The sequence below is a fragment of the Thermobia domestica genome, chromosome 13, assembly GCF_964235325.1.
Source record: "Thermobia domestica chromosome 13, izTheDome1.hap1.1, whole genome shotgun sequence".
In the NCBI taxonomy this organism is placed as follows: Eukaryota; Metazoa; Arthropoda; class Insecta; order Zygentoma; family Lepismatidae; genus Thermobia; species Thermobia domestica.
The window spans coordinates 111,460,273-111,478,449 of record NC_137466.1 but is presented as its reverse complement, the minus strand read 5'-3'; the positions used below and the strand labels follow the sequence as shown (position 1 = coordinate 111,478,449).

The 18,177-nt window shown below is 36.2% G+C and overlaps 1 protein-coding gene across 1 annotated transcript in view; it reads right to left on the bottom strand.

Annotated features, from left to right (window-relative positions):
- ced-6 (PTB domain-containing adapter protein ced-6) overlaps nucleotides 1-1,187 on the bottom strand; it is a 305,642-nt gene extending 304,455 nt beyond the window's left edge. The window contains exon 1 of the mRNA XM_081736268.1: nucleotides 1,037-1,187. The gene's annotated coding sequence lies outside the window, so the exon portion shown is untranslated. The remainder of the gene's footprint in view (nucleotides 1-1,036) is intronic.
- Nucleotides 1,188-18,177: the final 16,990 nt, after the last annotated feature.

The window sequence follows — 18,177 nt, the reverse complement described above, 5'->3', positions numbered from 1 at the left end:
TGAGGTCCACCTATCGCAGGTTGATTCGTGTTTTTGTGCTTATCTTTCTTTACGTGTACTCACCATCGCTAACGCGTCTACTACTGCAATCGCCCGCTACGCGGGTCCTCCACTTTCCTCCTGCCCTGAACCGGAATAACGTGGCCCAGACTAGGGCTCTGATACACACATCCTAGCAAAACTGGAAAGCTGTTGAGCGAATGATCTTCGCACGCCCGTGTATTCCACTTGCACCAAGTATTGTCACATCGGTCAGAATAAATATTTTGCCTAAACATAAGTACGTAATTATGAAAGAATTATAATTTTTTAAGAACTATCTCTCGTGTCACCTCCAACTTTGCCTGTCTTTGTATAGGATCAAGCAATACTGACAAGGGTATATAATTTGCCTAAAGATAAGGTAATTAATGAAGAAATTTTGGATGGCATTTGGTAATATCCCCCAACTCGTTTCATGGTTCCAGAACCGAGTACCTTGTTTTTGTCTAAATTGGGATAAAGGTAGAAGTACAAGGGCCCTGGGAGGCTTCTAACTCCATTCACTAGCTGTCCCTAGCTCAGCTATATTTTGTAAAGTAACACACTGTAAATCTTATATGTGCAAGATTGGGGGAGATACTAAATATCAGCCGAAATTTTAAGTTTTTCAGCATTTCTAGTGGTGCCTCTTAATTTAATCTCCACGTCCTCCCATTATTTGACAGTGTCATTTTCGTTACTACTAACGATAATGTTCAGAAATCTGTAAAAATGAGCATCCGTATCCGAATCATTGAATGTTAATTATTTATTTACAGCTCACAACTGACAGGATGTTTTACTCTATCATGAAACTTCCACCTAAATTTGACGAAAGAAATCTTTAGAAATGATTAAACTCAATTAGCCATGATGAACTTGTCTGTTACCAAATTAAAATGAAAAGTATTGCGAGTTCAATGGACCAAATGCACTGACCCAGTCAACTATTAGCTACATAAACAATAAACTTATTCAAACTTCTAAAGCACACCAGTCTAAAATTCATCTTTACCTTCCAGATTATGGCAATAGGTTTGCTTTTCCTCGCTCTACGAGAAAGAGTATCTGTTGGTAATTCTGGTTAAATGACACATATAGCTAGTAATCAAAACAAACGTTTTCTTTATCTATCAACACCACTTGCAGCTGCACCAACACTGAAAGATAAATAGCAATCCACAATAAAACAAATGAAAGTGCAACAGCGCTCCAACTTTGACAGGGTAGCCAGGACTTTATAGTATTATTTAATGATATACAAAATAGAGAAGCATCCCATTCGTAATTTTCACTAATAGAAAATACGTTCAGTGATTGTTGCATGCTACGACAAGGTAACATAAACTATGATTATAAATTATAATCGTGCAGATTGATTATGGGGATCCATATAGTCGGGGAGCCAGGGGTCCTCCATGTGCACTCCCCTGATCCTGACACCATATATTTAAAAAAATCTTCATAGTCTACAGAAAATGTATAGCCATGTTCCCAAGAAAACAAACTGGCTCTACACCTAAAGAATAGCCGTTACTTAATAGAACCTATGTACATCTGCCAGCAAAATAAAGAAAATAGTTAACCTCACTTTGATTGATTTATCTCTCCCCTGAATATTGCATCGTCATAAATGATACATCATTAAAAAGCTTATGGAACACAGATTCCAACGGGGTAATGCATCCACCTTTCGTGCTTCATTCCTAGAAGAAGAAGAAACGAATTTTTTTGAAAAATTCTGAAAATTCGTGGGAGCTGGCAACCCTTACACTAGCTGCACGTCAACGGAATTAATTTCTGCGTATGCTCTAGATAGATATGTCAAACATATGCAACAATTATAGAGATCGGCAAAATGCAACGTGAGGAAAAAATTAGAACCTCAAATTTCTTTCGAGCCATTTTTATTAGACTTACAAAACAACTCCCCTTATCACTCAATATTCTCCCCCTTCTATTAGTACTACGCACATGAATCTTCGTATTCTCCAATAACAACTCTGATTAAAAAATAGTTACTTCGCCCAATTGAGGAGGAGTGAGGGAGGATGTAGCCTTTAGTTACTCTGATATATTAAAGTCGAACCTGAAATGCACGTAATCTTCAATAAGCTGCCATAAAATTTTGGAAAGTCTGTAATTTCCCCATTTTGTATCGAGAACAGAACCCACCCAACCCCTTCGGAACTTCTAACCTATTCCCACTACTGCTACTACTACTACTACTACTACTACTACTACTACTACTATTCCAAGTACTACTACTGCCCGTTTCTACTCCTTCCTCCTCCTACTGCTACTACTCTTACTATTACTATACCTACTCCTACTGTTACTAAGTACTCCTACTTCTACTCTTACTACTACTTACTCCTACTCCTACTGTTACTAAGTACTCCTACTTCTACTCTTACTACTACTTACTCCTACTCCTACTACTTACTTCCACTACTACTACTACTACTACTACTACTATTACTACTACTTACTCCTCTTCCTCCTCCTCCTACTACTACTACTACTACTTATACTATGAATCCGTATAGTAAAACTTCACGTTGCCAGTTGTCTTGAAGAAGACCTGTTAAAGTGAACCTTCACCGGAGAATGTAAGAGCACACCTCAAAAATGATTGCTGAAGGTACAATAAATGAAACGAGAAAGTATTTTTTTAAAATGAATTTCTGTGTGGATTCGTATAGTGAAACTGCACGCTTTTAACTTTGTACAAACAAGGATATTCCTCATATTTTTTAATCAACATAATAATAGTATCCCTACTCCAACTTCGTTTCCTTTACTACAATTCAACTTCCCACACAAATCAAAGAGCATGCATATTTGACACAAAATCTTTCGCTTCCTTTGGCGCTGCAATCGGAGCAGAAATGCTGGGAAAAATGCTACGAAATAGAGCAGCTTCTGTCAACAAGAAATGCCATAGGATATGCCATGGCATGGGAAATGCTATAGCATTTGCTACTTTACACGGTAGGATATCGATGATGCATTACCATCTTCGGCAGTCAACATTTTTGGATTAGGAGAAAAAGCTTCATCACCAGGGATGTAGCCAAGGGGGGGCCATCGGGGCCAGCCCCTCCCCAAATGGTTTCCTGGCCCCCCAAATGACCAGCATTTAAAACATCATAGTAAAATTATCTTGCTTCATTCATTTAAAAGTAACAAAGTTTATTGACAATTAATAATTTACGGTAAAATAGTATGGAGAAATATTGTTTTTCCAAACCGATCGAAAAATAGTATAGTATCTCTTCCTTATACCGATCGAAAAATAGGATATTTTTGTTACAGCAGATTACTCAATTTACTGCGCTTTATATTTGACAGTTTGAAGACAAACGTTTTAACAAGGTACTACAAATACAGCCATAAAACAAAGGTACTAAACTGATTTGTAAGTACAGTATATTTGTATATGCTTTAACAAGTGTTTTAAAAGAGACACGTCAAGTTGGCGACCACACTATTATTAACCATTTTTTTTTTTTTTTGTGCTCAATTTGTGCTAATTTATGCTGCAGTTATCAAAATTTGTGCTACAATAGTTACGGAACTAAGTGAAAAAGAAAGTTGGTCGCCAATTTGATGTCAAAAACGACTCCTACCATAAAGACATAAATTATTTTGTGCTCAATTTGTGCTGATTTATGATGCAGTTATTAGAACTTTCCCTGCAATAATTAAAGAATAAAGAAAGAACAGGTTGGTCACCAAGATCACATTCAGCTACGAAGGAAAATACTAAAGTTTCAGCGACCACCCCTTCTACACTTGAAAGAAGAAATTAATGCTTGCGATGTAATTGTCTCTCGATGCTTGCATTTGTGCAGCACAAAGCAGAATTTGTGCTCGCACAGTTAACCAGAAATACGGTATTAATAAAAGGTAGAAACAAATATTAAAATTTCAGCGACCATCCTTTCTGCACTTGAAAGAAGAAATTAATGATTGCGATGGAATTGTCTCTCGATGCTTGTATTTATGCAGCACAAAGCAGAATTTGTGCTCCCATTGTTAAATGTTAACCAGATATACGGCATTAATAAAAAGTAGAGGGAAATATGAAAATTTCAGCGACCACCCTATCTACACTTCAAAGAAGAAATTAATGCTTGCGATGTAATTGTCTCTCGCTACTTGTATTTGTGCAGCACAAAGCAGAAATTGTGCTCCATTGTTAACCAGATATACGGTATTAATAAAATGTAGAGGGAAATATGAATATTTCACCGACCACCCTTTCTACACTTGAAAGAAGAAATTAATGCTTGCGATGGAATTGTCTCTCGATGCTTGTATTTGTGCAGCACAAAGAAAAAATTGTGCTCTATTGTTAACCAGAAATACGGCATTAATAAAAAATAAAAACAAATATTAAAATTTCAGCGACCAACCTTTCTACAGTTGAAAGAAGAAATTAATGCTTGCGATGGAATTGTCTCTCGATGCTTGTATTTGTGCAGCACAAAGCAGAATTTGTGCTCGCACAGTTAACCAGAAATACGGCATTAATAAAAAGTAGAGGGAAATATGAAAATTTCAGCGACCACCTTTTCTACACTTGAAAGAAGAAATTAATGCTTGAGATGGAATTGTCTCTCGACGCTTATATTTGTGCAGCACAAGGAAAAATTTGTGCTCGCACAGTTAAGCAGAAAAACGGCATTAATAAAAAGTAGAAAAAAATATTAAAATTTCAGCGACCACCCTTTCTGCACTTGAAATAAGAAATTAATGATTGCGATGGAATTGCCTCTCGATGCTTGTATTTGTGCAGCACAAAGCAGAATTTGTGCTCGCACAGTTAACCAGAAATTTGGTATTAATAAAAAGTAGAAAGATATAAAAAATTTCAGCGACCACCCTTTCTACACTTGAAAGAAGAAATTAATGCTTGCGATGGAATTGTCTCTCGATGCTTGTATTTGTGAAGCACAAAGCAGAATTTGTGCTCGCATAGTTAACCAGAAATACGGCATTAACACTTTTAAATTCTTGCCTTTTTCGGCGTTTTTCTTGAGTCTCAGGCAGCGACAGTGTCATCCCTATTTATCCTAGGATCATGGTTTATACCTCGTTTTTTTTCAGAATGGAACAGCCTTTCAAACGGTACCACTTACATGTCCCTATAATATGCCAGAAGGGAATTATTTGAGGGAATATCGGGATTTTTTTTTACCAAAAAAAAAACTTCTTCAAAGTTTGGGGCCCCCTGAGGCTCTACCGGGTCTGCGTACAAACCTCCAAAAATTTGGATAAATACTACGTAGTGTACTTATTACTTGTGACAAATTCGAATTTCCTGTCTTGAATAGTAAGGATGGGAAAATTTTTTACCCATGTAGAGAGAGCATAAAAAAAACGCCCAAAATTTCCCTAACATGCACCCTACGAATTTTAAAAAAATTCTCACGCACCCCTAATGATCGTAAAATTATGGTTCGTACGTCGCTTTGTTCAGAATGAAGTAGCGTTTCAGATGGTATCACCCGCGTGTCCCTCGGATATCCCTAAGGAGGAAAAAATTGAGGAAAATAGGGATTTTTGCTGAAAATATCCGTTTTTTCCCGGTTTGGAGCCCTCTGGCGCGGCCCTGGGTAAACATATAGATCCAAGAATCACTTACAAAAATACTACGTAGTGTACTAATTGCTTGTGTCAAATACCAATATCCTATTTTCAACACTAAGGACGGGAAAAATATTTTCCTCTTCTGCGAATATTCCCCGAGTGTCCCAGAATACCCTATATAAATTTCAAAAATTCTTGACACGTTCCTAATTACCGTAGGATCACGATTCATACACCATTCGCTTCAGAATAGAGCAGGCTTCCAGATTGTATTACCCTCATGTCCCTCGGACGTCCCTAAGGAGGGAAAAATTGAGTAAATTGGGATTGTTGCTGAAAAATCTTTTTTTCCAGGTTTGGGGCACTCTAGTGCGGGTCTGTGTAAACATAGAGATCTGGAAATCACTTTCAAAAATACTACGTAGTGTACTAATTACTTGTGCCAAACACCAATTTCCTATCTTCAATACTAAGGACGGGACGGGAAAAATACTTCCCTCTTCTGCGAATATTTCCGAAATTTCCCAAGGATACTATACAAACTTCAAAAATTTTCTGACACGTCCCTAATTATCGTAGCATGATGAAACATACGTCGTTCTCTTTAGAATAGAGTAGGCTTTCAGAAAGTACCACTTAAATGTATATCGTACCGTATATCTGGTTAACAATGGGAGCACAAATTCTGCTTTGTACTGCACAAATACAAGCATCAAGAGACAATTCTACCTCAAGTATTATTTTCTTCTTTCAAGTGTAAAAAGGGTAATCGCTGAAATTTTAATATTTGCTCTACTTTTTATTATACCGTATTTCTGGTTAACTGTGCGAAGACAAATCCTGCTTTGTGCTGCACAAATACAAGCATCGAGAGGCAATTCCATCGCAAGCATTAATTTCTTCTTTCAAGTGTAAAAAGGGTGGTCGCTGAAATTTTAATATTTGTTTCTAGCTTTTATTAATGCCGTATATCTGTTTAAAAGTGGGAGCACAAATTCTGCTTTGTGCTGCACAAATAATAGCATCGAAAGACAATTCCATCGCAAGCATTAATTTCTTCTTTCAAGTGTAGAAAGGGTAGTCGCTGAAATTTTTATTTTTCCCTCTACTTTTTATTAATGCCGTATATCTGGTTAACTGTACAAGCACAAATTCTGCTTTGTGCTGCACAAATACAAGCATCGAGAGACAATTCCATTGCAAGTATTAATTTCTTCTTTCAAGTGTAGAAAGGGTGGTCGCTGAAATTTTAATATGTCTTTCTACTTTTTATTAATGCCGAATTTCTGGTTAACTGTGCGAGCACAAATTCTGCTTTGTGCTGCACAAATACAAGCATCGAGAGACAATTCCATTGTAGGCATTAATTTTTCTTTCCAGTGTAGAAAGGGTGGTCACTGAAATTTTCATATTTCTCTCTACTTTTTATTAATGGCGTATATCTGGTTAACAATGGAACACAAATTCTGCTTTGTGCTGTACAAATACAAGCACCGAGAGACAAATCCATCGCAAGCATTAATTTCTTCTTTCAAGTGTAGAAAGGGTGGTCGCTGAAATTTTAATGTCTTTCTACTTTTTATTAATGACGAATTTCTGGTTAACTGTGCGAGCACAAATTCTGCTTTGTGCTGCACAAATACAAGCATCGAGAGACAATTCCATTGTAGGCATTAATTTTTCTTTCCAGTGTAGAAAGGGTGGTCACTGAAATTTTCATATTTCTCTCAACTTTTTATTAATGGCGTATATCTGGTTAACAATGGGAGCACAAATTCTGCTTTGTGCTGCACAAATAAAAGCATCGAAATACAATTCCATCGCAAGCATTAATTTCTTCGTTCAAGTGTAGAAAGGGTGGTCGCTGAAATTTTAATATTTGTTTCTAGCTTTTATTAATGCCGTATATCTGTTTAACAGTGGGAGCACAAATTCTGCTTTGTGCTCCTCAAATAATAGCATCGAGAGACAATTCCATCGCAAGCATTAATTTCTTCTTTCAAGTGTAGAAAGGGTAGTCTGAAATTTTGATATTTCCATCTACTTCTTATTAATGCCGTATATCTGGTTAACAATAGAGCACAAATTCTGCTTTGTGCTTCACAAATACAAGCATCGAGAGACAATTCCAACGCAATCATTTTCTTATTTCAAGTGTAGAAAGGATGGTCGCTGAAATTATAATATTTGTTTCTACTTTTTATTAATGCCGTATATCTGCTGAACTGTGCGAGCACATATTCTGTTTTGTGCTGCATAAATACAAGCATCGAGAGACAATTCCATCGCAAGCATTAATTTCTTCTTTCAAGTGTAGAAAGGGTGGTCGCTGAAATTTTCATACATCTCTCTACTTTTTATTAATGCCGTATTTCTGGTTAACTGTGCGAGCACAAATTCTGCTTTGTGGTGCACAAATACAAGCATCGAGAAACAATTCCATCGCAATCATTAATTTCTTATTTCAAGTGAAGAAAGGGTGGTCGCTGAAATTTTAATATTGTTTCCAGTTTTTATTAATGCCGTATATCTGGTTAAAAGTGGAAGCGCAAATTCTGCTTTGTGCTGCACAAGTAATAGCATCGAGAGACAATTCCATCGCAATCATTAATTTCTTCTTTCAAGTGTAGAAAGGGTGGTCGCTGAAATTTTAATATTTCCCTCTACTTCTTATTAATGCCGTATTTCTGGTTAACTGTTCGAGCACAGATTTTTCTTTGTGCTGAACAAATATAAGCGTTGAGAGACAATTCCATCGCAAGCATTAACTTCTTCTTTCAAGTGTAGAAAGGGTGGTCACTGAAATTTTCATTTTTCCCTCTACTTTTTATTAATGCCGTATATCTGGTTAACTTTACGAGCACAAATTCTGCTTTGTGCTGCACAAATACAAGCAGCGAGAGACAATTCCATTGCAAGTATTAATTTCTTCTTTCAAGTGTAGAAAGAGTGGTCGCTGAAATTTTAATATGTCTTTCTACTTTTTATTAATGCCGAATTTCTGGTTAACTGCGCGAGCACAAATTCTGCTTTGTGCTGCACAAATACAAGCATCGAGAGTCAGTTCCATCGCAAGCATTAATTTCCTCTTTCTAGTGTAGAAATGGTAGTCGCTGAAGTTTTAATAATTGTTTCTACTTTTTATTAGTGCCGAATTTCTGGTTAACTGTGCGAGCACAAATTCTGCTTTGTGCTGCACAAATACAAGCATCGAGAGACAATTCCATCGCAAGCATTAATTTCTTCTTTCAAGTGTAAAAGGGGTGGTCGCTGAAAGTTTAGTATTTTCCTTCCTAGCTGGACGTCATCTTGGTGACCAACCTGTTTTTTCTTCATTCTTTAATTATTTTGTAGCGAAAGTTCTAATAACTGCATCATAAATCAGCACAAATTGAGCAGAAAATAATTCATTAATATCTGTATGGTAGGAGTCGTTTTTGACAATGTGGTCGCTAACTTGACATCAAATTGGCGACCAACTTTCTTTTTCACTTAGTTCCGTAACTATTGTAGCACAAATTTTGATAACTGCAGCATCAATTAGCACAAATCGAGCACAAAAAAAATTGTTAATATTCGTGTGGTCGCTACAAGTGTGGTCGCCAACTTGACGTTAGTTTTTAAAAGACATAGAGGATGGAAAATTTGGTGAGAAACAATGCTTTTATTCAATTTGGATTTCATTCGCTCTCTCTTTTATTTCTACTCAGTTTAATAAAATAATTGTTTTTTTAGTCACGAATAATAAATAAATATTTTTGTCAGGAAACCGTAAAGAAATTAAGTGAAATTTCAAAGAAAATCAATCTTGTGTAGATAGGTTCTGTATACGAGGTCTTAAATTTAAATATAAAGGTAACCAAGAAAAGTTTTTTTTTGCTTTTTCACCCACCACCTTCGAACATCGGTATGTCACTTAACCTGTGTAACATACCTTGTTTGTTACAGACAAGTTAATAGGCTCAATGTGAATTTTGAATTATATTACTCATATTATTATCGTAATTTTATAATAGGGCAATTTAAAGTATCCTTATGTTTATTATTCTTTCGCAAACATCGCGTTGAAATGCAGATTTTGTTGTGTTTAGACGTTGGTTCTCTTAGTAAACTGCTCTTGAGTTTGTTATCAATCTTCTTCTTCTTCTTCTATTGAGTCGCCCATAGTAGGAGAATATACAGGCTAGGAGCATTACGGAATGAGGCCAGTTTATAACGTTGATTTATAGTTCGAATTAAGGTTGTAGTATTCTTTCTTACTATATCTTTTGTTCATGAATATCTATATTCTATGCGAATTATCTTTATTTTGTTTAATAAAGCTGTAATAAAAGTTTCACCAAAATTTCCAACAGCGGGAATGAGAGAGAAGCGAAGCGGTGAAACGACTGTCTTAATATATACTGTGTACTTCACCAAAAGCCGAACAAGAGTGGCGTCGTAATTTCCTTTCTTCTGTTAGAAGAAATTTTATTTGTGATGGACTGAGAGCGAGTTCGTCGTTTTACTCTGCATAATAATACGCTTCAAGGAGTGAAATTATAGTGAGAACGTTATTCTCCCTAGGTTTTGGATGGAAGGGAGATAATTCTAACAGATAAAAGGTGGAAGTTGATCACGCACATGGTGATTCTTGTGTAAGCTGAACAATGGCGTAAAAACTAATTATTTCTTCTAGTAGCAGCACTTCAGGTAACGTGACTAACTTTAAGTCTATCTACAATGACTATTCTGCATGTGAGCCTTGAAGTAAAGTGAACTTAATCTTGTTTTATGGGAAACTTCAGTAGTAAAACTCGAACTGCCAAAGGTCAACGGATATATCTATATTTAGTTCAGATGAATTATTTTGGAACACGAACCTACTGAATAAAACTATTCTTTCTTCGTATTAGCTACAGTGGTTTATCAGAGTTAGAAATTAAATCTACAGTTGTTTATTAGAGTTAAGATAACGAAAGCACTGGTGTTCTTCAGAAGTATAAATTAATATTTGTGAGTACGAAAATGTATAGTTCACGAGTGTATCTTATACACGGCACAATGTCCGAGTAAAGAGTTCCTATGGGGGAAACCTTGTCCCAAAGGGGCCCAGCCTGTGCGCGGCCTCGAGTAGTCTTAGCCAGCCCTCTCATTATGTAAGTCGTACGTAGCGTAAATCTCTCTCTCTCTCTCTCTCTCTCTCTCTCGCTCTCTCTCTCTCTGTTGTGAAGTTCATTAAGTATTGAGTTAACCGTATTAGAAATGTATCTGAATATTTCCTATTAAAGCTTCAGTCCACGTGAAATTTCATATAATATATATATATTGATGGTAGTTCAAGTGATTTCATGGGTAAGGTTGCCATTTTACGAAGATTGTCTGAATAGCATCTATAGTTCTCCAAAGTTTGTCCACCTTCGGTTATCATATGTTACAGTAATAAGTTGAACGTTGTTCCTCTGCTTAGATTGCTGGTGTTTCTAACTACGTTATGTCGAATTGCTGTTTGTTCAGTAACTGTCTGTCTATAAAAAAAAATATATATGTATATCTCGTCCATTCGTCCAATGTTGTCTAGTTAATATAGGTATACAAAGTCTCATCCAATTGTCCTTTATGAAGTGTGTTATATACTATCGTGTCCATTGTCTACCTAATCCAGATTGTCTAGTATTGTCTATTATTACTGTCCACCTAACTTGTCCGCCCGAAAGGGAATATTATTATTACTAAACGTCCGAGTCATTAGTTGCTGTGTCTGCCCAGTGGATGTTCGGCTGTACACATTACTATTTGAGTGGCTACGGCATATTGAGTTATGCGAAATGTGTGAACGGAAATTCTATCATGCTGAAGTGGTGATTAAGACGTCAAGTGTACTATATTTGACTTCGTATAAATTGCATTACATTATAATCGATAGTAGAATGCGCCCATGGTTGGAGCTGCCGAACGGGGATGTCAGTAAATATTACCTCCGTTCCTTTATTGATTGTGTTTGGCACTTGAACTGAACCGGAAGCGGTAACACTTCTTTCAGCTGACGCTCGCTCAAGCGAGAATCACTCTGTTCTGTTATTATGTCGTACCTATGACGAGTGATGTGAAACTCTTAACTTTATTTAGTTGTCTGCGACTGCAATATGGTTGTTTCTCTTAAGTGGTGTGACGAAGTGTCAGGTAATAGTTTCTAACAGTTACAATACAATCTACTTCGACTATTGGTCTATGGACAGTTCTCTGGTAAGAAAAAAAAGAAGTTAACAATAAAATCTGATAATGGTTGATATTGTAAACAAATTGGATATGAGATTGACAGACAGAATTCTAGATGTGTTCTATTGAAGTTTTTTTTTCCCACAATGTTATGATACTATAATGAATATACTGGCACCTTACGTTAATTGTAGTAGTGTGGTTAACTACCACACCAGTCTGAGTTGAAGCATTGTTAATAAATAGTATCTGAAAATGATTTTTTTTTCTTTTTCAAAGTACTTAATATAACTAAGGTAAAATATTCATATATACGTACATGTTTAAGCTGAGCTTTATTAAAGGAGTTGAGTGGAGCTATTACTCTCCCTTCTAATCTGCATCCACCGGAGGTAAGTTTCTGGTTCTTCATTCTTTTTGTTTCCGTTTTCGTTTATTATTTTTCCGTTGCGCGATAGATTCCCTTCTCGATTCCTTTCGAGGTTGCTAGGACTTCGAATTAGGGATCAAGAAGTGAGTTCAAGGGAGGTGGGCGTTACGTATTGGAAAGAATCAAAACTTCCCTTGAACTAGGCTTTTAGATTGTAGCAGTCGTTATACACCTGGAAGATCAAAAATAGTCCCCATCAGCACCGACGACCTTCTGAAAACGTTCTGGAAGGCCATGGAATCCATCGCGGTAGAACTTGGTGGACCGTGAAACGAAGAAAGTATCAGGTGCATTTTGGACTTTTACTAGGGATTTGACGTCCTCTAAGGTGATTGTCCAAAGATAATAGGTGATAATAGGACGGTGCAATACCCGGGGAATATAGTGGTTGCAATATTGTTTCCCATCCAAGGCGAAAAATTGTGTCCTGAGTCATCCTAGCCACGTGGGACTTAGCGTTGTCCCGTAAACGAGGACCCATTTGCAATTCAGAAGTGATGGCTCCAGAGTTTTGAGTTTTTGTTGAGCACAGCTCAACTGCTGACACTACACAGTTGCATTGATACTCTGACCAGATGGTAGCAGTTCCCGATGCACCAAACACATAGAAGGACCTTCTTCTGGTACAGTGCTGGTTTCGGCTGTTTTGAAATCGGTTCATGGGATGCTAACCAATGATGACGGCACCGTGGAGCTTCGTATAGGACACACTTTTTTCACATGTCAACGCCCTGTCCAGAAATGGCTCCGAAACAGTAAATAAACACAGGCGACTGCCGCGTTGCCTTCTGACCCGGAGTCAAAATATGAGAGACCCATCGACCAAACTTGTAGTGCTTCACAAGTTGATCGATGTGCTGCCGAATGGTTTCTCCACACACTGAGTTGTAGTCCCAGTTCCTCTTTGTACATGTGTTGGTCTTCTGGCACGTGGTGTTTTCGGATGTTTCGTCATCGTCCTTAAACTTGTTAAACCATCGCTGCAATGTCCGCCTCGTCACGACACCCTCACCAAAGGCCTGGCATATCTTCTGTCCCGCTACAGGGGCGTTTGACCTCCATTTGAACTAGTTCAGCATACATGCTCTTATGACGCTCTCTGGATGCCCCATGTTCGCTCTGTCTTTACGCAAGTTCACGGTGTGTCTGAATATACAAGTCTCGATGAATATTTCCTTTTCTAATTTTGATACCAGCCATATGTAAAGTTGCTCCTAACATTTCCGAACGCATATGTGTTGTCAGTATCCATCTTTGGTATGCACTATAGTTCCTTGTGATTCCGGTCAACCCCACTCCACTACCTCCAGCACCTCCTCTTGACTTTGCACGCTTCATGAATGTTTCTGCCATGGTTTTATCTATATCTGTTCTCAGTGTGCGAATTAGATCATCTATATTGGGGAGGGGGGGATAAAATTAGACCAACAGGACATAAAATCTGAAGGTGCAAATTTCAAAATGAGACCATAATGCCTTACCCCCATATATCTATATATATCTATATCTATATCTATATCTATATCTATATATATCTATATATATATATCTATATATATATCTATATCTATCTATCTATATATATATATATATATATATATATATATATATATATATATATATCTGTAATAAATAAGAAATTTATTAATTTAATAAATACCGACAATAACTATGTACGTATATATTGTCTGATATATACACACCCCACTGAACCTTTCAGACTGTGTTTAAATGTTGTACTCACTCTTGTCCCCGTAGCTCTTTAAGGTTTATTTAGTTAATAATTCGTCCCGAGCGATAGCCATGATCACAAGCATATGTTAATTTTTCCACTCATATTGAAATCTTCCACTTTGCGTTATTACATATAGTTTGCAAAAAAAAAAAAAAAAAAAAAAAAGAAAGAACTACTTTAGTCAGTTATGAAAACCACTAAAACTTTCAGTTAAACCGAACACACTTTTAAAAAATCTAGATATTAGCCTATCAAACAAGAAATGGATTGTTGCTGGTTCCGGTTTCTGACATCAAAGTCAAATCGAAGGCCAAATATTTAAAATCTCTCGATTCAAATTTCGAGCTTGTGCTTCTACTCCCCGCTAATACTGCGCTCTTCACTTTTTTTCTCGAAATATCGATTCCGTGATGGGGCTCAGGAAGTCAACATTTACAATTACTTTACTGTTAGGTTACAGATGAGTTGATACACTATGGGCTACGTTATTCAAATAAAGTAAAACATTACATTGAAGTTTTTCAGACAACATTATTAGCGTGGATAGCAAACTGTGCAGCGAAAAGAAAGATGGAAAAATGGAGGGTTAACTTTAAAAATCCCGCTCCAGTTGAAATGCTTATATAGACACGGACAATGACACCGAGAACAAGTCGTATTAACAAATGCTGAAATAAATTTTCAATTGAAGGGTAAGGGGAAAAAACAAGGAATGTTACAAAACTGCATTTTCGAGATAACGGCGTTTTAATATTGAAAACCGTGTACAAAGAATAGGATTATGAAATCTTTTGCCACTTTTTACATGAATATTTCTACATCTACGCATGCATGGCATAGATAGTCAAATAGTGCCAAAAATCACCAACAGATAGGACAAAGCACCCGAAAAAGCACATACATGGACATTCCTTGTTTTTTTCCCGTACCCTTCAATTATGCGCTTATTCACCTAAGAATCACCTTCACTAACATGTCTGCTCACTAGGAGCGTATCCCAAGCGTGTACGTTAACATATAGTTATGAGAGAATACCTATATCTCAGATTTTGAGTAAGTTTTACAGTTTCAAAAGTTAATTTCCGTAAAAGGCAGTGATTACTATGCTAATTATCACAAATTAAATGCAACTTTTGAGTTGCATACACACAAACTACTAGGGAATGAAGACCATGTGCTAGCAAAGAATACACTGGAAAATGAATAACATGTTACAGTGAAACCTCTACTAACGGACACCTCTATAAAGCGGACACCTCCCATAACGGACATATTTTGTAATCCCCAAACACTGTAATAGGAAAAAACATATTGGCAAGCCTCTCTAAAGCGGACACTCTCTAGTACGGACACGGACAGTCTTTCTTGCCTTTTATAGGTATTATTTACCTCCGTATTACGGACACTTTCTCTAGAAACAAATTGTAAAGTGCAATAAAAATACACTTTTAGTAAACCATACGTATGTCACCAAGGAAGAAAGTGTGGGTGTGACAACATTTTCCCTCCTCACCTGTCTGTTCAGCAACCCAGAGGAAGGGTCTCTGTTTCACAACACCTTTATATCCTTTGCTTGCATTCCACTCCCACCCAACCCGCTTCAGAAACAAAAGTGATTGACAGTTGCCCACTGTTTGGAATGACACATCATTCTACTGTCCCGCTGGGTGGGATCTCTAACCAAAGAAGACAAGTTTGGTATTTTTGACAAAGGGTACGCATGTTGTCTTTAAAGAAAAAAGTCATTACTGGACTGCAATTAACTCACGAATTAAAGCAACACACCGAAAACGTAGTAAGTAGCGATATCTGTAAAGTGCAGAGAACTATAACATCTTATTCTATATTGTGCCTCGAATTGGATGGCGCAAGATAATGCAGGTACAAAAATATTTTTTTTCTAATTGCATATTACCTTGTTTACTAATTTACGTAAGAAAATATTGAAACCTCTCTAAGGCGGACACCTCTCTATAGCGGACAATTTTTGATTCCCCACGGCTGTCCGCTTTAGAGAGGTTTCACTGTATAACAAAACTTAAAATAAGTTGATAATCGATACAAAAGTAGAGGATGAATATGACATGTCCGCACTTCGCCAAGTATGGTGGAAGAAGCTATTTGTTTACTTCTTCTTGGCCAACAGCCAAGAACATTTATAAATCCATATGTGACTTTGTTATACACAATTAGTACATTCATTTTCACGAATGATGACGAACTGAAGGGAACGAAGGTAGAGTTGCAAGTTACAACCGTAGTCATAATAATATAGTTCAACTAAACAACACTGAAATTAGCGGGTAATTAGGTGGTAAGTAGAAATGACCTAAACTGAATAGTTTACATAGATCATTTCGAAATACAGCTAGAAGATTAAAGTTACAAGAAATGACAAAAATTAGTGAAATTTGGAGTTATACTGAGCATAGCTTGGGGGGGAAAGCGAGCATCCCCGGTGGGGATACTTCAGCTGACTTCTTTGGGGGGAACAAAATGTGATTGAGAGGAAAATCCCCCTCACCCCCCGGGAATTTGCTCCCTGTCTGTTCTAACGCTGGAACCATACTCTTCGCAACGCTGAAAGCACCCATTTTTAAGTTCTTTTGCACCTGGGTGAGTATGTTCAATGTTAGGTATCATAACTGAAAACATGTAGTATATCGGGCATAGTTTCGAGCAGAGTAGCTAAAGAACAAAGGTGACATTAAATGTAAACACTCTGCATACAGATAAAAGTCACAAGAGCCATAAATGACACCCAGAACTGAGCTGTTTTACCAAGTGAACCCTTTTTAACTTCTTGTCTGAAATCTTGATATTCTTTACAGAAGTGAGCAAGTTTTTCATTCTGCATGATCAAATTAATGCTATCATGATTGCGTTCTAGTATTGCTTGCTTAAAATCATCTTGCAAATTTTCCAACATATTCAAATTATCTTTTTTATTAAACTGAAAGGTTTTGAGAAGCATTCTTTCCAAAGCCCCGAGAACTATTTTATAGCAATGTATAGCTCTACTGTACTTCTTGCCACTCAATACTCCATTCATCGATCCCGATGTCATTAGTCCAGCTTCTATCATTGTAACATATTTCTTCAGTTACAATCCCTGATTCCAAATATATATGTATTGAATATTTATATACTACGTAAGATTATGATAAAATCACACTTCGAGTATATACTTCAGAATATATATTTCGTATTATACACTATATCGAATTTGTCACATTGAAAAAATGAACAACCACATTCCTACAAGATGGATCTACGTTCTATCTTTTATAGTTACCACATGAACTAAATAAACGGGTTGTCATAGAAATGACAAACAAGAAATATATCAATATAATACAAACTATTTAAAATTATTTTTTATATCTTTTTCTTCTTCTTCTTCTTCTTAACAGCTTGTGCCTTTTAAATAGCTCTTTTGCTCGTAAATAGAAACAATATTTAGAAGTACACACAAAATATACATTATCGTTGTATGTATGGCTCCCGAACTATAGGACTTTTTGAATTGATTACAATTGAAGAAAGAATCCTGGACCGTTAAACATTCCATATACATAGTTACATTACTTTTTGAATAGCCTTCACATATATAAATTACTATTCATAAAACAATATATTATTTTCATCTTATCTCAATATCATTCTTACATTTGTCCAGTAATCAATTTTATTTTAATTTTATAAAATTATTGATGAGAAAGACTTATTCAAAATGTGGTAAGTTTGTTGATTATTTAGGTCCTAAATAGATTCTTGAATTATTTTTTAACATCATTTATATTTTTTAACAATAAAGTTGATGTAAACTAAAATACAACATAACCTATTTCACTTATTCGGGCATAGTAAGCATAACTTTGATAAACAATATTTGTATTAATGCATAGACGTAATTGCATAGAATGTGAACGAGGTAAAAATTACAACGAAACCATGATAATATTCAAAGTGAAACAAAATAAAAACTAATTGATATCACAAAAATAATCACACAATAAAGAAATGATTACACTAAGGATTAATCTTAAACTTTGATATTATTTATATTGATCTTAGAAAAACTTCTGTAGGAACTAACTTTTCAACTTATTGCATCCATTTACTTTTGGTATGCTTTGACGGACGCCATAACTTTAGTTCAGGATATATTACCCAAAAATTCGATTAGGTTGTA